This window comes from Amblyomma mixtum, chromosome 9, assembly GCF_055824585.1.
Source record: "Amblyomma mixtum isolate Tamu chromosome 9, ASM5582458v1, whole genome shotgun sequence".
NCBI lineage: Eukaryota > Metazoa > Arthropoda > Arachnida > Ixodida > Ixodidae > Amblyomma > Amblyomma mixtum.
This window is the reverse complement of record NC_143020.1, coordinates 25910678-25922598: the sequence shown is the minus strand read 5'-3', so window position 1 is coordinate 25922598 and position 11921 is coordinate 25910678. Positions and strand designations below refer to the sequence as shown.

The 11921-nt window shown below is 44.4% G+C and overlaps 1 pseudogene across 1 annotated transcript in view; it reads left to right on the top strand.

Annotated features, from left to right (window-relative positions):
• LOC149328554 (male-specific histamine-binding salivary protein-like) overlaps window positions 1-8595 on the top strand; it is a 25470-nt pseudogene extending 16875 nt beyond the window's left edge. The window contains exons 3-5 of the transcript XR_016285858.1: window positions 3450-3532; window positions 6177-6263; window positions 8437-8595. The product of XR_016285858.1 is annotated as a male-specific histamine-binding salivary protein-like (transcript). The remainder of the gene's footprint in view (window positions 1-3449; window positions 3533-6176; window positions 6264-8436) is intronic.
• The last annotated feature ends 3326 nt before the right edge of the window (window positions 8596-11921 follow it).

Genomic DNA, 11921 nt, shown 5'->3' with positions numbered 1-11921 from the left:
GACTGCCATCGTTTCTTACCGTAGAACTTAGACCTACCGATTCTACAGAAAGGAAACTCACAAAAAAAACACATGAAACTGTTTTACTTTTCTGAAGTTTCTTTCCCTTTTTGTGTCGGGGCTTGAGTTTAAGTGAAGCAGATTTCATTGAGAAAAGGTGGGAGTTTAGTGTATGTTCTAACAGAAGAAGGAATCAGTGCTGCTTTATTCATGCGCAGTTGCCAATAGAGGTTCTGTACACTTCACTAGCAGAGCAATAAACACATTACGCAAGTATTCCGACAGCTGAAGCTAAGGACATGATGACCATATCAGAAAAAAATTATTCCGGTTACTGAGAATTTTGAAAATATAGATAAAAAAATGTTATTCTCTTTCTTCTTCTGCAGGCATGCATGATAAGCGCTGACGATTCTCAAGAAATGCTGCCGTTCGACTTTCAAGTTGTCCTGGCCATAAAGTCATACTCTGCATTTATAAATACTAATGCACAACCCGCCTTCTAGTGCCGGCTCGGAAAGCTGCCCACTCCGAGAAACAGTTTCTGGCGATACTGCGCCGCGTTTAGGCGTCTATTGAGTCTTGTAAGTGAATAGTTTAAAGCGTAAAGGCCGTTTTTATTCCGCTCTGCACGGGTCTGACCGCCCTTACTTTCAGCATAGAAGTTAAACAGTTGAATAATTCGCGCACTTGCTTCCGAAGATAAAATATGTTCCGCGGTACGTTGTCAAACTTGAAGCTATAGGTAACAATTCTAATGAAGACAAAGAGGAAGACCATTCATGGTAGACGGTATAACAATGTACTGGAAATGTTAGCATGGAATTAAAAAGCGGCAAACCCTGTTCTCCATAAATATTTATACCACTTTGCAAATTTCCTATGATAATCAATGAAAACTAGTCAGTGCAGAAATACGCCAATCAAAGAGAAAAGGGAATTTTTTTACACTTTATCAGCCAAGGTAGTGTATAGACAGAACGAAATAATGAAGGCCATTGTGATCTCAGTCTTTGAGAGTGAGAAACACTTTAGCTGAAAACATGCTTTGCAGAATATGGGACTAGCTTAGAGAAGCCCTGTGCTTCTTGAGAGTGAATATAATGATTTGATGTCCTTGTGCAAGTGGAGACTGCTACTAAATGGCATAGAAGCGCAATAAATACTTTAAGGTCAAATGCAGCAATATCGAAACACAGTATTTGAATAATGCAATTCATGATGACTGCATTCCAGCCTATTTCCTTTATATCTTATCCCCTGCAAATCTGAACAAGCAGCGGGAAATCTGAAACAAATAGCGAAGTTTCTATTATATCAAAACTGCGTCAGGGCGTGGGCCGAATGGTTGGATGTGGCTGTGCACTCTCCGCATGCAATTTTTATTGGCGGGACAAAGGGCCCGAATATTTAATGATCGGAGGTGGGGTTGTCGCGTTTTGTAAACTTTAAAAACTGATGCTGCTATTAATATCGGCCAGCTACAAATCTGTGGCAGCAAATATGCTCATTGGCTAATGGTTACATCCTTAATAATTAGAACTGTGCTCAATGTTTCACTGCAAAACATGATTGGCCTGTGTTCTGACGTCCGCGAAAATTTGTCTTAAATGCCGGAAAACGTCTCCATTTTAGCAAGAAATGCCTGTTTTTAAAAAAATTGGTGCCCGTAATTAGCGAAAAATCCGGTATCTTAGACGTTTGGCATGCTACATTTTGCCAAACTGCAAAATTTGCAGACAACTTTGTGATTTGGCGACCAGTAACTAAAACTGGTAAAGAAGCGCGCCAACAGGACCCTAACCAGATCCGACAGTGGTGTGAAATTTGGCTCATGACCCTTAACCGGAGAAAATTCCCTTTCGGCTAATTATCCTTTGCCACAAAACAAGAGCCTTTCTGTACAACCACGCTACCGAGTCTATAGTCGATATATTCGCTTGAAATACTGAGGCGCCTTATATTGGAACTCCGTTACATGGTCTGAGTATGCTGAGATCTAGGCGAGTTGGTATGCATTCATAATGGTGAACAGCCGCCTTTTTTGCACTGTTCACCAGTATGAACTGAGTATGCTCTTAACGTGTTACTAACACGTACTAAAGGGATTTCTTGACTGTTGCCTTCGCCTCTGCCGCAACCATGTGAAACTGTTTGCTCAGCAGTTACTCGTGCGACCTAAACTGGAATACTCAGCTGCCATGTGGAATCCACACCAGATTATTCTGAAAAACAATATCGAATACTCACAAAATCATCCTGCTAGAATTATCAGTTCGTCGTCGTATGGCATCATTGTTTCATCCCTAACGACGTCTTCTGCATTACCAACTCTTTCTGCTCGTCACCACATTGGCACCCTTTTATCTTTACTACGTATTCAATTGCACATAACTTAATCTTTCACCGCACATCAGGACATACCTTGCCGCAAAAGCTACTCGCTACAAGCTTCCAGTCCACGGGTTGAAAAGGAAACTTTTTCAGCCTCCTTTTTACCACGAGTTGCTAATGGTTCGAACAGCCTTCCACAGCATGCCGAGTTCACGTCACCATCATTACTCGCCAAAAATTTCGATTACCTGCTATATATTTGACACACATGTGGCGTCGTTAATTTTCTTTTTTCTGCCTCAATATGCGATTTATGCTATATTCTCACAACTAGCCTTTACAGAATATAAGCGGAATGAAAATAATTACCGTTTCCTATGCGGGCACATCAATAACAAAACATAGCAAAAAAATTATATGGAAACGTAGCTGCAGCAGGTACGAGCAGAAAAAAGAAAGTGACAACCAGAAAAAAAAACGAAAGGCCAGAACAGCGCACATCTGTAAGGATCTGCGCAAGCTGGTTAATACAACACAATTCAGCGAAAACAACCAAAGGCTGCGTGATTCACGGTTGTTTATTGTTATTTGCGTTCGCTTTTAATTTTCTTCATCTCAGTAATTTCAAAAACTACGCAATTTCAAGAACCAGCACCATTCATTTCTCACCGTCGTGATCATCAACACAAGGTCACAGTGCCTCATTGTAACACAGTGACATGTGCGCAATCATATTTTCCGCTAACCTCTAAACAATGGAATTCCCTATCCGCATCATTAACTAGCATCACTGATTCAACTCAATTTAGAAGAATACTTACCACTCTGATTACATAATGATCGCTTTTGTATTTTATTGTAGTGTTGTGTTCTCCACGTACTAGTATTGTTCTTAAACTATTTTATTAATCTGTTCCGTGTTAATTTTGCTCACTTCTTTTTATCCTGCCTCAGTTGTTCTATAGTTTTGTATGAATTGTGCTTTGTTTATTTTTCTTGTTATCAACTGCCCTTCCCCTCTGAAATGTACTCTGTACCCTGAGGGTATCACAAATAACTAAATAAATAAATAATATTGACCGGGCTGCCGTTAAAGCATTTCTGACGTATTTCAGGTTCACAGTGAAGGAAAAAGTCCAGGCAGTTTTCATGTACAATTACACAAAGAAACAAAATGCCTTTCAGTACACTCTGGAAAGTAAGTGGTTCTTCCAATTTTAAATCTGAATTTATAGTTCGCCTGCAATGTTCGTAGCGGCTAGGTTCAGGAGGAATGGTACATATATTGGAAAACATTAAATAAAGAAGAGTTATTTATTAGAATCTGCCCAAACACAGTCATACGGCTAGAAAGGAAGAGAATACAGCTTCCACAGGAACTTAGTAGTTAGAGAAAAGTTTTTACGTGTCCGAGGCTCGAACGCGGGACCATCGCTTCACCGGAACAGTCACTAACCGGGATGGCAATAGCGAACTAATCAGAAACTCGAAGTGAGAACTCTGCTGAGGAAAATGTTTAGGGGAATCCCCCAAGGTGGAATTTTATTTATAATAGGGTAGCAATTTCCCATTCGCATCAACGCAAGCTTAACCGTACTTCCACAACGGAAAGCTACACAGCTTCCAAAAGAAACTTCGTACTTAAAGAAACTGTTCTCGCTTCGAGTTATTGATCCAACCGTTCTCGCTCTCACGCCCTTCACCTGCATATGCTAGCCATTCCAGTTAGCTGTGTTGGTAGAGCGACTGCTCCATTGAAGCTATGGTAAATTTCTATTGAATAATTTAAACACGATGTGTATTACCATATATATATGCAGCCTTGCCTTTTGGCCGCTTGTGTTGGTACGCATGGCCAAGAGAGTATGCCTGGTGTTAGCTCATGAAACACAGTACTGTGATTTCCTTCTCGGCGTTCGATAGAACAGATGCAAATGAATAATTACTGCTTTATTAGAAATCTACACAACCATGCGGGATTCTCCTAAACATTTTGGTCGTAGCACTCTGCAAATCAAAGAAGAAACTGGTTTCAAGTCTAGGAACTTGTGTTCAAAACTAGTTTTAAAGCAAATAGCTCGTTGTGTTTAACTATTTGTCCATTGCTGCAATTAAAGTTGACTTAAATTGTTGGAATTTCTGTACTTTCCTCTGAAAGGTATAATAAAAAAGGTTACCCATGACCTAGTCTGTGCCGATTCTAGATGTATAAATGGACCTTAAATCGCTGCATTTTCGAATGGCATGAAAAATTATACGTTATTGTAAGTAAATGTCGTGTCAGCAGTTTGGTGCAGCAAGGCCACATTAAGCAATTGAAGGTATGGTTCCAGCTATCAGTGAAGTGCTTCTAGACAGCGAGCAGGGCAACTGCTTACACCATGAATGTAATTTGGGGAGAAGAGCACAAGCTGGTCAACATAAAATCGTTGCCAGCTATCCAACAACTGTGTGTTATATAAACTTAGCAATAGAGCTGTAGTGAACAAACTTTTGAGTATGACAAAGATTTCACCGAAAGTTTAAAAAGGAAACAATGGAAATTGCTTCTATTTTCGGTCAGTATAACCTCCAGTTGGTAGCATTCATTTTCGCATGAATAATTCAAGTAAAAATGCCGCATTAAACAATTATTTCATAGGTCACTTTGGGCATATAATTTCCTTCAGTACAACGCATAAAACGATTGGTTAAAAACTACACTTCCCGGTAATGTGATCTTCGAGCCAAGCTGTTGCGGTATCTTTAACATGGGCGACCACGTACGGAGTAGGCAGTGCGGAACTAAGCCGTTTCTGGATTTATGGCTGACACACGTTTCTCGCACACGGCGGTCCGCCGTCGCTGAACCTATCCTTGGGAAAGCAGTTAACGGCGCATGCTCTCCGCTCTCACCCCGTAGCTGCCGTAGCTGATTAACCGCAACGGAGCCCGTCTCCTTGCTGTTGCCGTACCCTTCTCCTCCGCTTTACTCCTCGCCATACTTTTACCCTCCACTGCACTCCGTGTTCGCTCTCTCTCAACATCGGCGCTGCTTATCGTTCGCTCTGCCGATGACGACGGCGAGAAATGCGGCTCAACCTTTGAAAAGGTCGCTTAAGAGCTGCGTTCTAGAAACGAGCGTACATTCTGCAGAAGTTTACATGCATCAGAAGAGCGTTGCTTTAGGCGGCAGTGCTCATCCATCTCATCATCAGAAATTGTTTGGCGTCACTGAACGAAAAGAAGCAAAAGCCGTCTCGACCATCTGTAACAGAATCTCATAAAACTTCTTAATTCAGCTGATGGAGAGAGGGTTTGAAGCGCTAAATCTTTGTAGGGATACCAAACGTCACCCTCTACATATGCACGTTCAGAGTGGTGTGCCGAAGCGCTAGCATAACTTGCCGATGAAATGTGAGCGTTAGTATCCATTACTAGATAAAGATCAGAAAAATATTCAGAACAATGCTCACGTTGTTTTGCACAAGCGAAAAAAAAATTTATTATTCATTGCATTATTCAGCTTGATGTCAATGTCTAGAATGATATTCGGTCGGAGAAACAGCTTTCTATAAGGCAAAAGGAGGTAAAAAGCGAGAGTTCAAACAGCTGCGCACTGCGTGTGTGGCCAGTGGAGATAGTGAGAGAATAGTAAAATAACTATGGCAATTCATAAAAGATACCAAAAGGTAGTTTGCTGTATTTCGTTAGAAGCGTGGCAAACATTTGTGATCGAATTTCTTCTCGGAGGTGTAAAGTCCAGAATTGCAGCGTCTATGCATGCGAACAGTTAAAGACTATGCTGCAGTCATAGTTTCTACAAATTAAGTTATTGATAAACTTTCATTTCTGGCCAACATATGGGACACAAATCAACGACACCCTCATGTTCAGTGATGGAAAGACGTGTGATATTTTCAGCGTCTCCTCCATGAACAGTGGCAAAGGTGGGTATAATTTGTTTTGTGCACGTACAGGCCCGCTGGAAAAACGTGCGCAAATAGTGAAGGATTACAGGTACCGAATATATATATTAAGGTAGATTGTAAAGAAGAAAAGAAAGAAAGAAGGGAGGACCACAGGCAGCGCCACTTCGACGTTAGGTAAACACAAATATTGCGCATAGTTTGTGGGGATGCACTCGCCTCCCCGTGGTTCGCTTTCCCGCAATGCACCCCAAGTGTGGTTAGCTCCCCCGCAACGCACTCTTCTCAGTTGGGTTACTTTAACCAACAGGGGAGGGCGCTCGCGTCGCAGCGACACCAGCGCCATGGATGGCGTTTTGCTGCGCGCGCGCGGGGGGAAAATCGGCTCTCTTCTCCTTGGGACCGGGTATAGTATTCTAGTTAACTATAGGACCGGGAAAGGACGCGGACGTTTCGCGTACCGCTCTGCTCGCCGGCGGGCGACCTCGTGTGGAAACATGTTCTCCCTCAGCTCGTCCCGTCTGGCCTCGGAGTTTTTCCCCTTCCCTAGCGTGGGCGAACATTCGCTCGTAACCGTGCTGATGAGTCGGACATCCTCGATTCCTCAGTCTATTTTGTTGCTAGCTGGAGTTATTGTTGTTATAGCAATAAATGCCTGTTTGTGTCAGCCAGTGTGTTGTTCCTTTGTTCCCTCAGAGCAAGGCCCGCCGTGGTCGGCGGGCGCTCGCTGGCGCTCGCGGCCACGGGGTGGATCCGCGCGGTTTTGAACTGCGGCAGCCGCGGTTAAACGGGGAGAACGGATTTATCTTTCCAATTAAACCCCATAAGTTCTACCTAAAATTTCTATAAATCATTTTCGCGGCGCCTGTCAGGAGCTGCTTCATTCGTAGATAGTGAGGGAAATTAAATGTTAACTACCCTCTGAAAATGAGGCGAGAAAAACCGCTTTAGGAAGGCGAGAAGAGATCAGATCAGCTGAACGTCGACCAGATCTTAATCTTAATTATTGTCGCTAGACATGCCGAAGGCCAAGAAAAGCAAAATCATGAGCTAACCAGGCTAAACACAAACTTTCGCACGCCTCCTGAGTTTATCTACGTAAACCCTACTAATTTTTGTACAGGTTTTCTCCCACATAAAAAAAAAACACGGTGAAGTTTCTCTTGCCACTACAGTTTAAGGAGAGCTAAGTAGTGGTTCTGCAGCCAGAGACACATCCCCCTCTCCACCCTGGGGACTCACCAGGGGTGTCTGCTGTTTTTTTATTGTGAACTTTACATGGATGACCATGCGGCCCAGACCACCGTTTTCCTTGCAGTTTAAAAAAAAACGTCTGAATGGTCCTCCTCACGGCACCAGTTAAAAGGTCGGAATGGCCGGTTGGTCTGATCGTATGGCACTGCACGCCTTCGTCCGCTCGTCCGGCGACACGTTGCCGGTTGGGACAGCAACTCCAAACTTCATGAGACAAAACTGATTTATTGAAGACGGGACCGAATACAAGAACTTGGGGAAAAAGGCGGTTTAATAAAAGGCTGTTTAAAAGAAGGGCTGTAGAAAAGCGGCCGAGACTGGGACTCGGCGCGCTCCTCTCTGTCCTTTGTTCGCAGCGGGTTTTAACCCTTCTATAATTGGGCGGAGCTTTATTGAATCCGCTCTCGCCCAATTTAAACCAATCCCGCTGCAATGACATTGTAGGTACAAGTAGGTGGAGCCCAGTGCTCGCCAGAGCCCGACTCTAGAGGCGCCAGTAAGTCCACTGCTTAGCTATTTTAGAAGTCGCCGACCTTACTCACCCCCCAGAATCTCTTTTCAACGGGAAACGGTCGTCGGCCCCTTGCGGCCCCGACAAGGCTCTTCGCGGTCTTTCTCCCCAGTCCCCGCGGGCTTGGACAGCGTCCGAAGCGCGCGAAGCGCTGTCGTCATTGTCTACCCCTCCCGACTTCAGACGACACGCCGATCTGGCGCCGTAGGCTTCTACCTTAACACTTGCTAAAGGTGACGACCCGGCAACGAAGTTGCGCCTGCAGCCACCGCGACTTTTCTTACGGGCGAAATCATTCTCAAGATTTGGAGGAGTGTTATTCACATATAACTTCTATATTATCTTAAAATTACGATGATGCAAAAGACACGCTCTTTAGCAACAACGTCAAAATCTTGAAAACTAGCATGTTTCTGTATTTTTTTTCAGGATGTGAGCTTTGGGTGAACGAGAAATACATCTACAATGTACCAAAGTGCTGCCGATTCATACACGACTACTTCTGCACCACACAGGGCATCAAAAGGCACTACATTTATAAACCGAAACCTGCCGAAATACCAGGCAAATAAATTTCGATGAACTGTACACCTGTTGAAACAAGGCCTAATTTGCATGTGTTTTAGACGAGGAGGCCGCTATTTCTGACATATAATTCTTGCCGCTGCTAGACTGGGAACAATAAAGTATTAGGAAGCATTCATTCCATGGTTCACCCATAGAGATGATCAAATGTTGCCGCGAAGATTTCTAGTCATTTTTTGTTCATTCTTCAAAGCTGCTGGCACGCCACTTCATCACTTTCTGATGCCAGAGGGGACCAGATTTACCTCCTTTTATCGCATCAAGGCGGAGCAGATTATACATTGTTCCAGAATGTTCTAGTAACTTAGCACGCTCTATATCGAAAGTTCGCTATCATCTTTAAATTGAGCTCGGCCGAGAGCGGTGGGCATTCTATTCGACGACCGCCGAGCTCGCCTGTTGCTACGCCGCCGCCGAGTCATTCAGTTCCTTGCGGGCGCAAGTCAGCCCAAATAAAGTGGTTCGTTTGGAAGCCACCTCCGCTGTTTTGCTGCTTGCCGGACAGCAGTCACCTCAAAGTGACAATATTTACGACCAATTCTTGTTAGTGTTATTTGCAGCCAGTTCCTGCTGGAGACGTGTTTTTCATATTCCTGCGTTTAAACATCTTGGAGCTTAACATCTCGGAGCTTGTTGGCTTCATATTCTCGATTATAAACACTATTGGAATTCCGTGAGAAACACTGTCTTAGAACCTGCTTTCTTTCACAGGAAAGCAGGGCGATTCGCACAGGATAAAGAACAGAAGTCCTCTTTGCGGACAAATCAGAGGCAATGAGAGTTGATAGGTTTTCAAAATATCTTTTTGCTAGGAACAGAACATTCCTCGAGCGATCAGTGCCGTCGAAAACAGCGACGGCGCCACTCTGTTACGAACGGCGGCCTGGAAAAGTCGATCTCTCTCTGAGGAAAGGCCCAACTTTGCCCGTGTTCAACAATACTGCAGAGCGGCGCCATTCGGGCTCGCCCTTCAGCGGCACACAAAATGCCCACTTCTTTCCTGCGTTTGCGCGAACCTGCTGCCAGCTGTTCGGTTTCAATAAAAAGCCTTATTCGACAGCATATTCTTAAGGAAAGCAATGTAAGAGCGCAAGCCAAGAGGCGATACATTATCAGGGAGCCCACACAGATTTCTAAGCCCATTCACGGCGTCGTGGGTGACGTTGTGTATTCATGCTGTCCGGACACTATTACTGAGTCGCTCGACCAATCCGTGGGTCTGATCTGACTCATCAAAGAGCACGTGAGAAGTGCGCTTGCCATGTGGCTGTTCCCATTTCTTGGAGGTTCACAAAGTTGGCCTTGTCGAGGCCCTGTGTGCATTGTCGCCACGCATCCAAGCGTGGCGGCGCCACCGTGCGACTAGGGTTCCGAAAATCACCGCAGAACCAAAAATGTTAAGGCACTTATTCAAGACAGCGGCCTGTTGTAGCCTTTCAGAAGTTGTGATTTGTGAGTAACGACTGGAAGGCGTTGTTTGGAAATAATTCTACGCTTTCACCACAGATGCCGAAATTCCTACTATATTGGAACGCACTACATCATCATTATGATATTCTTACCAACATAGTGTCTTCAGAATCAGAGGTAGAGGTTAAATTCACAGCATTTTTAAGAGTGTCCTGCTGACGGAACCCGAAGCCGAACGGACATTCAGGGGTGTTTGAGAGTAAAAAAAAACCCGACTTCAGGCATTATTACTCGCCCCTTTGTTTCGTTGGTTTCAATTGAACTAAAAAAAAAACGAGCGATGACCCGCGGGTAGCACTGCAAAGTCAGTGTAAAGCCACATTTATACACAAATCGAACGCATGGCCGTGGAGATGTTATTGTGGAGTAGCGCATTGGTGTTTTCCCTGCCATTTAAGGCTCGGATAGGCCTGGCGGGGGCGAACATCAGGACGCTGCATCTGATGTTGCTAACAGTGAGGTCATCAGCTCACATTTTTGGAATGCTTGTTGGGAAATGTTGCGATCTTCATGAGTACCATTCTGACGGTCTTCCACTGGCCATCTTGTGAGATGACCGACAGCTTTGGGCCAACATTTTCAAGTTCTGCTGTAGAGCACTATTTACGGTGAGCCAACATAATTCAAGATACTCAATATACAATTCAGGATGCAAGATACAATTTACGATACATGATGAAGGAAAAAAAAACGGTCGACGAGCTGATGATGTTCCTATGTATCGGCCAACGCCTCCTGTAGTACTTCGTGCTGTTCGTGCACGCGCACACCGTGCTTTGCTGCTCACGTGATCACGGTCGCAAATGCGACCGTTTCAATCATTTCAATTGTTTTAAAAGTTAGTATACGTTTTAGGGCGAAAGCCTTTTATGGCTGGTGCTCCCGGCCAAGATCACGTCTGGTGTAACGCTGTCTTCCCCGAATAACGTGGCCACTAATCAGGCTAGGAGAATACGAATGGTAGCAACAGAGAGAGGGGACAGAACGTAACCCCGACGCCAAGTTTAATGACTGTAGAGTGATTAGTTAAATTGTTATATCCAATTACAGCGACGGGACCGATATAGCAATATAGCGACGGGATATAGCTACGGGAACGGCGATATAGCGAAGGGAACGATGTGACGTCAGATCCAACGGAAGACGTCACAGCATAGGGAACGTTGTCACAGAATGGGCGGAAAAACAACGTATTTAGGTCAAATTAGATTGAAAGATGTGTAATTGAGCGTAATTAGTACTTAAGATCAAAGAAAGAGATATAATTTAGGTAAAATAGCTCAAAAACGAGTAAACTGAATGACGACGTAACATCAGATGAAAGGACGTCGAAGCAGTGGGATCCGCCAACAAGCAACAGCTGCCGACGAGCTGTGTATGCGCAGCGTGACGTCACCACTTCCTGTTGTCACGCTCTTCTCCTCTGTAGTGAAATGAATTCAAGCGCGGCTGATTCAAATCAGTGCAATGAGTCGCAAACGGCCTTCGCCTTCCTGCACTTAGCAGATATCTAAGTGCCTTCAACGAATTTATTTTGGGCTTCATCTCAATTAGTAATTTTATCCCCAGCAACATGCAATGTCATTTGGCATCAGTTCGAACATTCTGTGTCAAACACGTGGTCCCCAAATTTTACGCAAATGGTGGTTCCGTGGGGGGGGGGGGCGCACTTGTCCCACTTCGAAGGCCGCTTTACTGCCTATAACTGATCGAAATCACATCTATAGAAAATTCAGGCGCTACGCGATCACTGTTGCTAAGTCATATAGTGTGGTTGCGTGGTGAGTGTATTGGTAGGAGGCCCGCTAGGGGGTCGTGGAGTATGGACGCACCCCACATCAGCTCCACACAAAAACGAC